The 15,357-nt window shown below is 45.9% G+C and overlaps 1 long non-coding RNA gene across 1 annotated transcript; it reads left to right on the top strand.

The window, feature by feature from the left end:
* Nucleotides 1–9,345: 9,345 nt before the first annotated feature.
* Nucleotides 9,346–10,914, top strand: LOC125946921 (uncharacterized). The gene is made up of 2 exons (XR_007467994.1): nt 9,346–9,659; nt 10,751–10,914. It is a non-coding gene; the product is annotated as an uncharacterized LOC125946921 (long non-coding RNA).
* Nucleotides 10,915–15,357: the final 4,443 nt, after the last annotated feature.

The raw sequence follows: 15,357 nt of genomic DNA on the forward strand, positions 1-15,357 counted from the left end.
GCATTGAGAAATGTTTTTTTTTATTTTCAATTGGCAACATTTAAAAAAATGAAAGCATACAATGTAAAATCAAACAAAAAACAAACATGCGCAAACTCGCGAAGTATTGGCACTACGTTTGAGAGAGATGCACCACATTACTGGTCGGAAAACGCATTTGAAGCACTAAACTCGTGTACTTATATACCGTAGTTTACCAGATGAGCTGCTAAGCAGGAGGCTGGTAAAGTTTTTCGCGCAGGAAAAGTTTTTTCATGCCATATTATAAGACAGGAGCTCGTTTGAAAACATCCTATGTAGCGTGTGGATGCTCCTGACTGAGAGTATACAGCATATTTAGAAATGCGTTGTATATTTTCGTGTAAAGCCGCACCGTCTAGTTTTGGTTATAACATTTCACATAGTTATTCATGCATGGGCTGCACCCCCTTTTTCCTAAACGCGCATCTTGCCGTGGTTATCCAACACTATCTCCGCTCGGTGTCAAGCCAGTACAGTGGCGTATCATTCGGTTGGATCCAAAGCTGATAGTCTTTTGGCAGAAAGCTCGACTTCACTGTTGACGTCCTCATGCAAGTAATTTCCTGGTGCTGTCGGAATCGTGCCATCGTGCTTTCTCACGCACTGTATTTCATAGACAGCTATTACCACAGTGCACTGATGCATTTCACAACTGTTGTGGTATTCTTGTTGTCTATTGTATAATTTTCTTTCTCATAAGACATCACGTGATAGTTTGTTCATTTTGTACAGATACATATTCTAATGATCTGATCAGGGAAGTGGGGATTTTTGCTTGTAAAATAATCTTTTCCGTTTCATTACTAATACATGGCACATGTTCGTAGCCAAACACAAAGGAGCAATGCAAGGAAGCAAAGAAAAGGGAAAGGCCACACCAGCAAAAAACACCACTTCACATATTTATCTTCATTCTAGCAGTGCCATTTTGGTATCAATGATGACAATGGAGGCTGGCTGGTACATCTTGCTTGCGATTTTTTTTCTGCTGAATGCTTCCATAATTCTGTATGCTACTTGGTCGTGATGCAGGCTAAAGCGTATGCACCATCTCCTGCTACATTAGTGCACTGTGAAATACGAGTACATTGCTGCCCTAATAACTCATTGGTGTTCATTGCGGCACTTATTAAAATACATTCTGGTCTACCCAATACAGATGCGAAAGGAATCTAACTGACAAAGTCACATGCGCATGTAAAAAAACATTCGAAACTTTCATCTTTGTGTGACATACTGTCTTTTGAAAGTTTTCATGCCATTTAGTTACATGGTACACCCAGTCTACCCACATTTTAGTTTTCTCGTCCAAATTGCATGGCAACGGATTTTGATGCTTTGGAGTGAGCTCCTCTGCACCATGTGGAGTCGTGCTGAGCTGGCTCCTCGACACCATTTTCTCCTTGCAGCTGCCTTCTTGAGTTTTATAAAACGGGTGCCTGAAAAACATTGTGCGCGCAAATGAACACGAGGAAATATTGTGAAACCATCTAAAAACAGTCAAGGAAAAGGGTCATGGCACTAAGAAGCCTTAGCAATAAGTATTTGTACTGCAATGCAAGTGAAACATGTAAATGACTGTAATAGTCAACTTCCAAACCAATTTCAATTTTTTTACTTAAGGAAAGAAAAAATAAAACTGGCCGTTAGGCCTCAGTCCAGCACCAGTGTTACAAAAATTCTGAAAAATAAAATATTGATCATTGTTGGCACACTTCGTAAACGGTTCCCCTCCTCTAGGGGAGAGGGCAGTGGTGGTATTGTCTGCATCTCATTTCTGACGTTATGAACAAATATAATTCCTGAAGAGAATTTGGGCTCTCTGGCTTATCAAAAACAAAATAAATCAGCCGCCAAAGTAAAGGGAACATAGCTAGCGGAGTTAAGAAAAGTATAAAGACTACACTCGGCATACATAGTAGCAATGAATAACGCAAATGTGGTGCTAGAAGAATGACGGGACATGACATGAAAAGGAGGTAAACCACCTTTAAAGAAACCCGTCAAACTTATGAGATCGAATTCTGTACGCTCTGCTTATGCTGCACTTGAAGTTGATTACGATATGAAGTGCTCAAATCTGCAGTCATTTAACTGAACAGTGAAGCATGTAGTTCTTATGTAACCTACCGAAAAGCAAAGAGTGCAAAGCTGTATGATGAATTCATATGTGTCACAAACACCGCTTGTGACACATCCTAGGCACGTGTCCACTGTGCCCCCCCCCCCTCTGGTTATGACACTGCTCAAGCCATAATTTGAGGATCATATTTGCAGTAGGCATGACAATATGGTCCTCTAGTTCAATGAATATTACTGGGTGTGATTATAAGAAGGGGTAGCAAGGCCTGCTATGGCAAGCTTACCAACATTTCACAAATGACAAGAAACAGTTCACTGCGGCCTGCATCTAAGCTTTCTAAAAGCATGAACTTATTTCCATTTATGAGGTACATAGTGGGGTTCATTTTTGACGGACTCGACTCTTGCTGCAGTTTGAAATCTAGCATTTTACATTCTTGAAGGCATGTAAAAGCTTCAGTTAGACCAGCATTATTAGTTTATTAGACCAACTTATAGTTTGTGCATGACAAACGACTGGTAAACTGCAAGGTAAGTTTTACTTTGATACTTCATTTCTCCACGAAAAAAAAAACAAGATGGTAAATACATTTCAATCTGCCCTGCAATAGCAAAATGCACAGCTTACGTGTGGATCCCACAGAGGAAGGTTGACTTAGCCGTTCATACGACATAATTTTTAAGTGCCAACTCATAATAGCAAATGCACGGGCATATCGAAAACACTAAACGTGGAGACCAAGCCAAAAGCAATAATGTAGAACGTCCCTGCCACTGTAATCCTACAACAGTAGTCATTGTATTCGATTCCAGTGCATAACTCGCCGCTTGACCAGTCACCGAGTCCATACACAACGCGCCTGTTCACATTCGCACTGTGCTCGGAAACCGCAACACGAGACACAAAATCAGACATACATTCACACCAATTTTATGCATTGGCAAAAAAAGGTGTCTTATTCAGCCCAAAACAATAATTCTCAGTGCGTATTCAGGCAGTTTAACATTACGCGCCAAACTGACCTCACGCAGCGTGCAGCTGTATGCCTGCCGCAACTTTCTAACAGGCGCTAGCGCTGCACGTAACTTCACTCTGGCCGCAGATTACCCATGGGTGAAACACACGTCAAGCGCGCGCCTTAATATAACGAAAGCATGCCGCCAACAAGCTGACGCCTTTTGTTATGTAAGTCCTTAGTTAAGCAGCGCTCCGCACACCGTAGACTGCGAAACTGAATAAATTCAAACACATAAAACACACGCTAAGCACGCTCGGCATTGGCGCGAAATCATGGGCTGGTGAAGAAACCTTTTTATGCGACGCCGCACCTCACTGATTATTGAACACACCGTGCTTCACTGAGCGTTTGCGATTTTGAAAGCTCTTACGGATTGCGGCAAGTGATAACATCACATGCAGTCATCGCGATGACTGGCGTTTTCTATTGGCATCGAATGACGCAGCACGCATACCTAGTCCGTTGGCAATCGCGGCGGCTTAACAGGCTTAACTTCGCGATCACTGCCTGGCCATAGCATGTCATATACGCAAAATGTGCCACGTAAGTTAGAAATCACTTACCGTGGAGTATTTGTTGCTCAATCCAACGAACGATGAACAACTGTGCTTTTTTCGCGGCGGTGAAACGTGGCTGACGCAAGAGTTTTCTTGGGTGTAGAGTATACTAGAATATGGTCGAGTGGTAGGGTTGCCAGATGGCGCCAACAAAAAATAGCCAAATGATCTCAAAATGTAGCCCAAAGATAGCCAGACCCAATTTTTTGTACTCCAAAAGTAGCCAAAAACATAGCCAAAAGTTTGATGATGTTCTGCAGGTGTCTTATAGATGGTGCAGATGGTTCACCGCGTATTTATGGCTCCAAAATTACTTCCCCCGCATGCAACCAGCACAACAATGGCCTCAAGATCTGCGTAAAGAATTCTAGTGAGAGCTGCCACTCAGACGTGGGTTTGGACACCACTTATTGTTACGAGCCGAAGGATTTCGTTTCCTATTGATTCATGACGCTATCAGTATTTACAGAGCCACGTTGTGAGCTAACTTTAGTTCACGCCTCGCTTTACTCAAGGCATTTTTCTTTAAGTGTCGGGAAAAATACTGCCAGCTCCAGCCTCTATCGTCAGCTTCGGCTGGTCACGATCGAGTGCCCAAGAGGCGGCCCAAGCTTAATGCATTTTAGAATAGTGATGCCGTTCCTATAAGCTTGATTCATAAAATAGGCATGCTATTTCTATTCCGCTCTTTCTCTTTTTCAATTTTGTATTTTTTACTCGAAAGCAGCTTGACGCTGAGTTAGCAAATGCTGCCGCTTAGAGGGACACTGGACTCTGGAGAAAACGTGAAACCTTCTCGCATTTTCCTCGTGCAAAGACGGGACAGCTGTGACTGCAATTCGCCTTTGAGTGCAAAAACGGAACGACCTGCTGGGCCGTAGCAGAAGAGGTGAAATAAAGTTTGCAGTTTCAATTGCCACCTGAATTACGGCGCTGGCAATAACTGAGGTGGTATTAGTATCGAAGCGTTGAACTGTGCAATATTTAAACAGGGATTCCCTGGCAAGATTCGTGCAATCTGAAAACGTGTGCGTAAGTTTCTGTGAATGCAGGCACGAATGCGTGTGTTGCCAAATTTCCGAGGGGGGCTGTGTACCTTACCTTCAGTCTGACTTGAAAAAAATAAAGAAACGTAATTCCACTGGGAACACATACGCACGCGGCGACGATGTTACCGTGTTTGAACTTTAGACGCAAGCTCACAGCGACGACCACGGTAGAAATGCGCCTGGAGTCCCTATATAATTGCTATCGCAATAAAAGGAAATACCTCTTGCTCAGTTATCTGTTATTTTATCATATACAACCACTTTTGTTAAACCTAGTGAAAGCATACTCACGTTCCAAAAATACTCATTTTGCGGGTGGTCAGCCCGCCGGTACAAACAACGGTAAAGGAAACGAGCCCGCGCACTCTGATAACTCGTTCTTCGCGAACACACTCGGCTGGACCAGGCTGGCTCACCCTCCGTTACCGTCACTACGTCACACTAAGTGAAAATGGCGCACCTGCGTTCTTACTTATGCAAAAAGGAAACGCAATAAATATCCTATAGCGCATTCGATTATCCTTTCTTTAATAAAGCCGGTGGGCCGGCAATATCTGTGTGTTTCCAAAGACTAGAAGGGCAAGAGGGTACGGAACAGCAGCGGTCCTCCACGCGCACCGTGCCGTGGCTACCGATCTTGAAGTAACGGCAGACGACGAGCGAGTACAAAGTGCGTCCACCGCAAGTACGAAGTGCGACAGTGCGCTCGTGCCTGTGCCGAAGTTCGTGATCATGTGGGAGCCTCACTCATTCTCTACTGCAATATTTTAAATTCTGAATGGCTTTATGCTTTGCAGATGCAATAGTTGCCTTCAAATGCAGAATGAATTTCGGACTTTTTTTAATAGAGTAAGAAATTTGCGGAATTTCTTACTCCATTCCGAAACAACGCACCACCAGACGCTTTTAAAAACAAATATGCGCATAAAGTAAAACTTACCTTTGAAAGAGGGGTTCTTCTACCATTCCTTCTTATATGCACACCTGCATTTCGCCCACTTGCCCATGCTTAGTTTTGAGAACGGTTTTCTTACTGAACCACGTGTGAAGCGGCAGCAGGTGGCGCCGAAACCAAAACAAAAAGAGTGCTTAGCCTGGAAAGACGTGTAAACACGGCAGCGATGACTTAACGCCATCCACTCAGCGCCTACATTGCCTAAAAACACAGCCTTCGAGATTGCCTACATAACTTTTTCGCAGCAATGAGCTTTGGGGTTTCATAAACCGGCGTTTCCAAATTTTGTCAGTGCTGACGTCCTTAATGCAAAAATAGCCCAAATATAGCCATGTCGCCAACTCGAAATTTTCGACGCCAAGCCGCTTAAAAAGTAGCCCAATTTGGCTATTAATAGCCAATCTGGCAACCCTATCGAGTGGGACGAGCGGCTGGGGCGGCGCATGCTTTGCAGTGAGGCGCCCGACGTGGAAAAATACTGGGGCGGCGCTGCGGTCGAAGTGGATTGGGCCGCATCAAGGTCGCGCCGTTGGAAACTGCTGGCGATACTGCTCGGCAGGGTCATTCGTACAACTTTGCGCTCTGGTATTTGCGTTCAGACAAATAAAATGGGGTTCATAATTGCATATGACACGTATTTATGCCTTAAGAATAAATTTCTTTTCTTTCTCTCATTTATTTATCTTTTATTATTTTCTAATGCCGCTCGGTGATTGCGCGTGCATTGCGGCCGCAGTGTCGGCTTTCATTCTACTATGTTATTGTACGGTTCCCATTGGAGAAAAAATACTTCTCTAGTTCTTCAAGCAGCATGTATCTCTCGTGTGTATTGTTACGCATATAGTTTTCTAGTTTTCTATCAGTAGGTCTTGCGAAACGCAGACGAAGCAACAACCTTGCTGCTGGCCACTTCAAACAAGTAAAGCATATCTGCCCCATGCGGCGCCTTGTACTTAGGTTTACGGGACGCATTGATATAGATTTAAAAAGTAAGAGTAAAATACAGTGCAACATTCCATTAAAGTTTCCGCCTTTCTCGCGTAACAGAATGCGGAGTAATTGGTACGGGGTTATTTATTGCAGTCGGACCTCGAGCGCCGAAAACGGTTTTATACTTAGCCATTCTATGCGCTAATCTTTGGGCGTAAGCCGTACGTGGAATTTTTTTTCCAGTCGATACTTCAAAAAAGAAAAAAAAAAAAGAAAGACAGCCTGCGCGGTAGCCTAATTAGTGCCTATATCGTGGATATACGGCTTTGCGCTGCTAAACTGGAGCTCGCGGGTTCAATCTAGGTCGCGGAAATCGATGGGAACGAAATGGAAAAAGACTCGTGTACTTCTATTTAGGTGCGCGTTAACGAACCTAAGGTGGCGAAGACTAAACCGGGTGCCTCATAACATATCGTGGTTTTGCCACGTAAAACCGAAGTATTCGTTTATATTAAAAAAAAAAGCAGCTGGCTGCGTTCTTCGGCTTAATTCTTGGGGTGTAAACAACATAGATTATTCTTGAGTCTGATTTCCGAGAAAAATATGTTACGCTTATCCTATATTTCATGCATATATGTAATGCCTTTCCCAAATGTATGACCGCTCAACTCTGCAGCTTGTATATTATAAACGGCTGGGTTCAGTTATCCGGTGCACTATCATAACGACCATAATGAAAGAATTAAAGGAACGGTATGTCTCACATACACGCAGAGACATGTGCAGATCTGATGCGTTAGTTGAAGTGCGTACCACAATGGGGCACCCAGTTTTAATGGGTTGCAAACATGGTGAGACTGTCAAAGTTTTCCTTGTCTGAATCAAGTTATCAGATTTACAGGCTGCCCCAAAACGCGGCGTTTATATTGAATGAGAGCTAGGAACTTGTTAAGCAGGACTTATTAACACCCGTCTGTTAATTCTCTCAGAAACTGCGCCTTTGCGCAACAGCCACGACTCTCCGGCAGCAAAATCATTTGTAATAACAGTCCTCACTTGCATGCAGTCACTCACCTTTGAGATTTCAATAGTGTGGTCATGCGTTACATTCGAACGGAAATGATTATTCGGCGTCGTACAGTATATCAATATTACTTGCACGCACGCACGCACGCACGCACGCACGCACACACACACACACACACACACACACACACACACACACACACACACACACACACACACACACACACACACACACACACACACACACACACACACACATATATATATATATATATATATATATATATATGATTGTTTTGCCTGCTCTGATTATTGCTGCGACTGAGAGTTTTATTTCCAGTATTCACTTAGAAGTGTGTTTGTTACTGCAAACACGTGCGCTTATTCCGGTCGGAAGTTCTCACTTTTTCCATTACTGCATTTAGAATATTTGTTATTTTTTGCCTTACCTATATATATATATCGTAAATACATATGTCTATGTACCCTTTGATTTAATTACCTAGAAATACAATGGTCATTCATCGCGCCACGCAGATAATAAACCTAGTTTATTTCACTCTAATATTGTTTTCTTCGATCATTGTCCCTGATCAATATCCACCAACAAGAAGCGCGCGTAAAATGACATGATATCAGTAATAAAATTTTCTTGCGTAGCTTCATGTTGCAGAGATACCAGTTCCTTTAAAGGACAGTGGTAAAAACAGCAGTTCACCTGGCTAAAACTATATTTGGCACCGGCCGCCAAGACTCATGGGCGCACCGAAGCAACTAAACCATTAAAAAAATGTACTGCACAGAGGTTCTGCGAGAAAAAAAAAAAGTTGCAGTGGCTTAGTTCGGCTATGCCAGGATATACGTAGCGTTAGCAAAGGTTCAGCTGATTATTCTTAGCTTTCCTGGTTGTCTCCTACGCTTAACCGCTAATTGCCAGGCAACTACTTCGGGATCCGATGAGTCAAGCTTCTCCGTTCTTCTGCGCTGTTGAGCAGCATTTGCGCTCTCCTTCTCCATGGCTATACCACACTGGCAAACGCCAGTCAGAAGCGCAGCGGCTCCAGCGCAGTTCAGACGGCGAGCGCGCGCCGGCGCCAGTGCGTCTACCACGGCTACGACGTCACTCCTCTGGAATGCGCAGACCGGCGGCGGAGTGCGCGAGAGGTGCCGGCTCCGGTGGCTCCGTTGCGCAAGCCGTGTGACATCACTGATCCTTGCGCATGCGCAGCACGGCTCTTGATGTGCCGCGCGAAACGGGCTTGGCTAGGCCAGTGTAGCTAACGCTACAAAACTGGGCGCCCGCCAGCGTCCGCGTAGCGAATGCGCGCTCGCTAGCAAACGACGCGCTTGACAACGACAGCAAAATTGAAGACGTCGCGTTGTACAATCTATGCCTCAAATATACATGTTTGGCAAAACGGTGTAAACATAAATTTGCAGTTGAAATAAATCACTATTTTAAGAGCGTACTATGCGCAATCGGCCTCGGCGCCCGCAGCGAAAGTACGTTGAATATGCCGCGGAGCGCGTCTCCGCCCCAATCCAGCTCGCTCGCAGCGCCCTCGCACTATTTTTCCACACGCGGCGCCTCAGCGGCAGAGCGCCGTTCGGCCCACTCGACCATTGTCAATGTCTAGTACACTCTACTTGGGTGGCCTTGGGGCGCCCGCCGCCTGCCCGGGCCTGCCCGCTGAAGGTGCATAGACGAGGCACCCTAAAGTTTGCCCGCGCGGCACCAGCGCCGCCCACTCCCCTGGCGGAAGGATGGAAGTGTCGAAGGTCGCCGCCGGGCCAGCGCGCGCCCGTGTTCTCTACGGCGCGAGCGACCGCGTGCGTTGTTTTCGTGACGGCGAGCGCGACCTCATCAACCAGGAAAGGTGGCACGCAATACTGCTGTGTTGTTGATTGCCACAAGAGCCTCGAAAAGTCGAAAGCCGCCCATGAAGTTCTACAGAATTCCGGAGAGGTGGTACGAGGAGGACAGACGACAAGCGTGGATAACTGCAGTGCGCCGAGTCAAGTAAGTCACGTACTTTCGCATTCGCGTGCAATATCACGGCCGCTCGATAAAAACGCAATTAATGTGCCTGTATTTAGCGCATGGCCGTTTGTTTAGACGTGTCGCGTAGTTGAATCGTGCAGTGAAAACCGCCGTGTTAGCTTAGCAGTAAATGCATACGTGTAGCGCTAAGCTCGACGACGCGAGCTTCTTCCCGGCCACGGCGGCCGCATTTCGATGGGGGCGAAATGCAAGAATACAGTTCTTGCCATGTACTTTGATTTTTGTGCACGTTAAAGAACCCCGTTGGTCAAATTTATTCCTGAGACCCTCCATTACAGCGTGCCTCATAATGATATTGTGCTTTTGGCACGTAAAACCTACGAATTGAATTGATTGTACTGTTCGTTCACTCGCGATCGGCAAAGACTGGCTCAAGATAATTATATCCTTTTTCCAAACGCTGCAAATTCCTAGTTGTACAAGCAACAAATGGGGCCGCACGTTACTTGTCTTTTGTGTGGTGGCAATCCGTATTTAATGCAAGCTGCGGTCATCGCATGCGTCGGTAATTATAAGCGGCAGATCGCAAAGCAGCTGCCCGAGACGCGCGCGTTATGTTTGTTGCTTGGCCATGCTTTCTGGGTTCACAATATCAGAGCATGTTTTAAAGTAATTGCCACCTTGCACATTCTTCCTGCTTCACTCTTCTCGCCAACAATCTTCGTTTCGTGTAGTAGCCGGCCATCGGTGTGAGCTTACTTTTGCTGCGGCGGGGCATTCGCCCGACGAGAAACTAGATTTGCTTTGATGAGGCATGTATAGCTAATTCTTGCGCTCGTGCTGCTGGTCCCAAGGTAATCGCTGGTTACCGTGACCTGGGTTCATTTCGCGGAGCAGTTTGTACGAGTGATTTCTCGTGACCAGTGAAAAGATACCTTGTTCAATAATACAATGAGTTGCCATCACTCTAGCATTGAATAAGGCATGATATACATAACATATTTATACAACATGATATAAGGCATTATGCACATATGTAGTACTTACATCGTTAATTAATTTTATTGACTTATTGATGCCTAATGCATGTGTTCTTTCTGTTCCGACAGTGCTGATGCCACTCCCTGGGAGCCAAATTGAGAGCAGCCGTGTGTGCGCGCCCAGCGACCAACGAAACCAACCGCAATCGTCACCGTCTCTGCACATCTCTGCAAGCATGCATGACCGCTTTGTGACTGCACCATAGAGAAATAAAAGTGACTAAATGACTGAACTCGGTGTGTACCTCTAACTCGATGTCGTATACAATCTTGTTGGACACCTCCGACACGCACTTGGCTTTCACTGTCACATCACCGCCCACAATTTTTCAACACCACACACGTGTGGAAGCAGACGCTCCCCTTTCTTGAGGTTGCCGCCACGAAAAAAAAAAAACTGTTGGCGTCGGCAACCGTCTTGAAACCGCACTGCAGTCTTTGCATCGCTGTTCAGCAAGCAGGCGATCTGCCGCCGTCGAAAACGGAGCGCCGTGAACACGAGCAGCGAAGGAAAGCGCGGGCGAAGCAATGTAAACAAAGCGGAGACTGCAGCGCGGAGCGACCGCGCTGCTTGAAATTTCCACATTGGGGGCGCTGTCAGGAGGCGCAGCATAGGGTGCCTCGATGCCCAGCGCCGCCGTCCAGGGTGGAGACAACCCCGCTGGCGCCGCCATATTGTGTCACACGAGCTGAGACTGAGCTACGCTTGCGTTCATAAAGTGTTACTCGCGGCGCGCTTCCAAGTGCTTTGCCTTGATGAGGATTTTTTTATCGGTGTCCCATCTGCATATCTTTATAACCAATAGCCGTTAACTCGTCGAAGGTCGAAGACGTAAATGTATGGCGCCGGGAACATGCCCCAAGTTGCCTAATTCAATCACATTTAATATGCCGTGTGTATGTTTAAAATACGCACTATTTTTTTGCGCTTCGATGCTTGGTATATAAGGTTTGCGACCCCCTGTGCGTGGAAGTTTTTCTTTTTCGCTGTTGTATTTTGGTTTACACGTCACGCCTCCTTTACCGTAGCCAGCCACTCGCGCACGGCGGTTAGTTTCCCTTGCGTTGCGCGTGCTCTTCGCGTTCGTTGCAATTATTTGACGATATCTACGCGCAATTTTTGCTTTTTTTGCCCACAAAACTGTGTGCTGACAGGATTAAGCTGGTGTAAAAATAACTGCGATGTGAAAATAAGGTTTAGTTAGTGCTGTAGAGAAAAATGTAACGTAACTTGTCTGTGTCAATCTTGCGTAGTACACACAATAAATCAAACGATGCACAAAATACATTTACTTATAATGTCTAGTACAATCAATCATGAAAGAGATATGTACATGAAAAATTATATGTACTGTGTGGCACCTGAAGGTTATGTTGAAAGACGAGATAAAAAATTAATTCGCAAGGTAGGCTCGACACACAATTCGGGATAGAGAGAGTTTTTTTATTTATTCATTACATGGGGGGGGGGGTTCAAATGAGTACATCAACCTTATTACACACAATATAAATCGAAAACAAGAATGCAAACAAGAAAACGCAACCGCGGGTAATATTAATGAAGATATCCAGCCAGATATCCAGCCAGAATACATACATCAGCTACCATCGAATACGTCGCATCCAAACACATCGATGGCGAGTACAGAACATTTCATAAATAACCATTAGAACACTGATAACTACATTGAAAAAATAAACAACACTGCATACATATCACGTACAAAAACCGTAAATGAAACTAAGACAGTCAAATACAGATTAGCAATGTTTTTCACTTCGAAAATATAGTCCATGATGATGTAGGGCTGTTGACTTTAACAGACGGCGCCCATCCTGTCGATTTCCCTCGTACTGGTCCTCTTCAAAGTGTTTCTAAGTACAGGTAAAACAACAAAAGTGATTATTGATATGAAAAGTTGCCTTGTAAATACAGAGAACCCATTACAGTGCTTAAAAATAAATTTTAGCAGAAGCAATGCTGTATTACCTCGCTTCACACGTTTCGAAGAAATGCACAGGCTACAACAGACACCATGCCAGAAAGCGCCGAAACATTTTGGTCCCATGATGCCCCTTAACTCTACTACACCTGGGCATACCGTGCACAGGCATTTAAAGACCGTCACAGTACCCACTACGATCGGGAATGAGCACGAATGACCATCGGCTTACGATCACCACGCTACAAATATGTAGAAGTCTAAAAAATCAGCTATGTAACGTAACACCCTGAGGTCCGCAAGATATCTCCTGAGAAATCAGAGAAAATCACAATGTTTCGCTTACCACGTACAAAACAGCCGCTCTCCCCAGACGAAGCACTGCGTTCTTTAGTCCCAAATAACCAGTACCGAAAAAAGAAAAAAAAGAAACAAGAGACACACACGATGTGTGCTTCCCGTGAAAAAGGAAAATAGGTGGCTTACGTGACGATTCGTAGCTAATGTAAGACTATTTCGCGGCTAAGCATCTTCGTCAGTCCTTAAAATAAGGGTACAGACGGCGCCCATCAAAACGAAAAAAGCCTATGCGACGCGCGCTCGCAAACCATACGCTACTCAGACAGCATCGGTGCAGTGCTTACTTAGTTCGTGAGCGAGGATCAGAGAATACTTTCTTATTTAAATGAAAAACACGGTGCGGTAGTCTAAACATTCTTGACACTTACCTCGCAAATGCAGGAGTTATCCATTGCCTTCCAGTGATCGCGCTTTACTTGGGCTTCCCATCTCTTCCGTCGCTCTGGGTCCCGGGGGAAGCGAAAACAACGCAGTCCTTTACGCGTCGATCCGGCGCACTTGGGAACACAACAGCCCGTCATGTCGACACGATGCACTTGATAGCTTGTCAGTCATGCGGCTGAACACTGTCTAGCAAGTAGAAGCGTCCGCGAAGCATCCGCGCGCACTGTGCCTCGAACTCAGCACCGGCACCAAGCAATCGCAACGGCTCGCTGTGACACAATATGGCGTCGCAGCGAGAAAGCGGCGGCGCGGGGGCGGTCAAAGGTTGGCACCACCCTGAACGGCGGCGCTGGCATCGAGGCACCCTAGCGCAGCATAAAGTCCCTTGATGTAGGAAAGTACCGCCACTCTTTGTACTCTGCCGCCAGCGCGCGACCTCCTCGCCCCTCGCGAGTCCCCTCCGCGGCAGACGGTCTTGCGCCCGTTTTCCTGCACGATGATTGGTCTCCCTGCCGTTGCCCTTGGAAACGAGCGGAGCTTGCGTTTTGCTTGTGTTTTGCTTTTTCGTTCGCGCCATTTTGCGCCTCAGCTCGGCTGGCTCGGCGTATAGAGAACGTCGCACGCTAACATTGCACGCTGTTTCGTGCACTGTGTGCTGGGCTATGCCGTACTGCTGCGCATATAACTGCAGCAAGAAGCGTGATGATGGCTATGCAGTTTTTACGATACCGCAAAGAAAGCGTGATGACTTGCCAAGAAGCAGTGGCTGCACAACATTGGCCGGGAGAACTTTGTTCCGACAAGGAACAGTGTTGTTTGCGAGGTAAGGCGCCTTTCTTATTGCACGTATCAAAGCATCCCCTAATGCTGCATTTTTTCAATTCTTCCGGCCTGCTGATTAGCGTTTTTGCTGCGGCAATTTGTACGTTGCATAAAAATGGGGTTCTCCTCAGAATGCTGAATATTCTGCTGGGACTCCATCACCTCGCACGTCGTCAACTCTTATTCAATCGGAAATGCAGCACTATAGATTCTGCTTTCCACTGAACAAATATACCCGAAGATACAGCCTCTCGATCGCACTTTTCGTGGTTGTTAGGATCCGTTGCCTGTTTTACTGAAAATCGAAATAGCAGCTTGTAGAGGAGCTATTTACAGCTTACTTCGATGTGTGTGTCAGTCACTTAAATACAATGAATGCAGCCCCCCACCCCCCCCAAAGAAAATAAATACTGGCAAGTATACCCGTGGTATTGCAGGTGATGAGCGCCAGCTAGTCCCCATTTTAAGGCGAGACCCTTAGTACAGTGTACTAGAAGGGGGCAGTGGGCTTACTCTCCGGCGGAGACTATGCGATGCGGCGGCTCCACGAATGTCGCAGATATGAGCTTCTCCGATAGCCCGAGCGGCGGCGCCGGCGTCAGTTTCAATGTTGTTGTTTGAAGCCAGGACGGGAGTATTGCGGACTAAGATGTACCGAGTCAAGTACCAAGGTATAAACACGTTGTGCTGTGCGTGTGGAGAAGAAGAGGAAACGGCTGAACACCTCATACTTTTCTGTAAAGGGCTTAACCCTACAGTGCAAGGCAACGGGGCTGATTTTTTCAAAGCATTGGGGTTTAGGGACAGTGAAGGCAAAATAGACATTAAGCGGGTAGAAATAACCAAACAGAGGTTATCTGATTGGTGGATAAAATCAAGGCAGGGGTGAAATTTCACCCACCACAAAGTACAAAATAGGTTAATAGTCATGGCTAGGTGGCGTATGCCACCGCCCGGTTTAAAGGGTTCAGCCTCATCCATCCATCCATCCATCCATCCATCCATCCATGGAACGTGGGTGCGACGGCGCAGCTGCCCAGTGCCCGATCATATTCGTTGGAGTTGCTGAGCTGCGTTGTCTTTTTTTTTGTGGACGTCGTCGCGTAGGTTTTCTTTCTTTTCATTCAGTGTTTTTTTCGCACATAGCCTGCAAGAGATTAGTATGCC

Source organism: Dermacentor silvarum, chromosome 7 (assembly GCF_013339745.2).
Source record: "Dermacentor silvarum isolate Dsil-2018 chromosome 7, BIME_Dsil_1.4, whole genome shotgun sequence".
Classification (NCBI taxonomy): Eukaryota; Metazoa; Arthropoda; class Arachnida; order Ixodida; family Ixodidae; genus Dermacentor; species Dermacentor silvarum.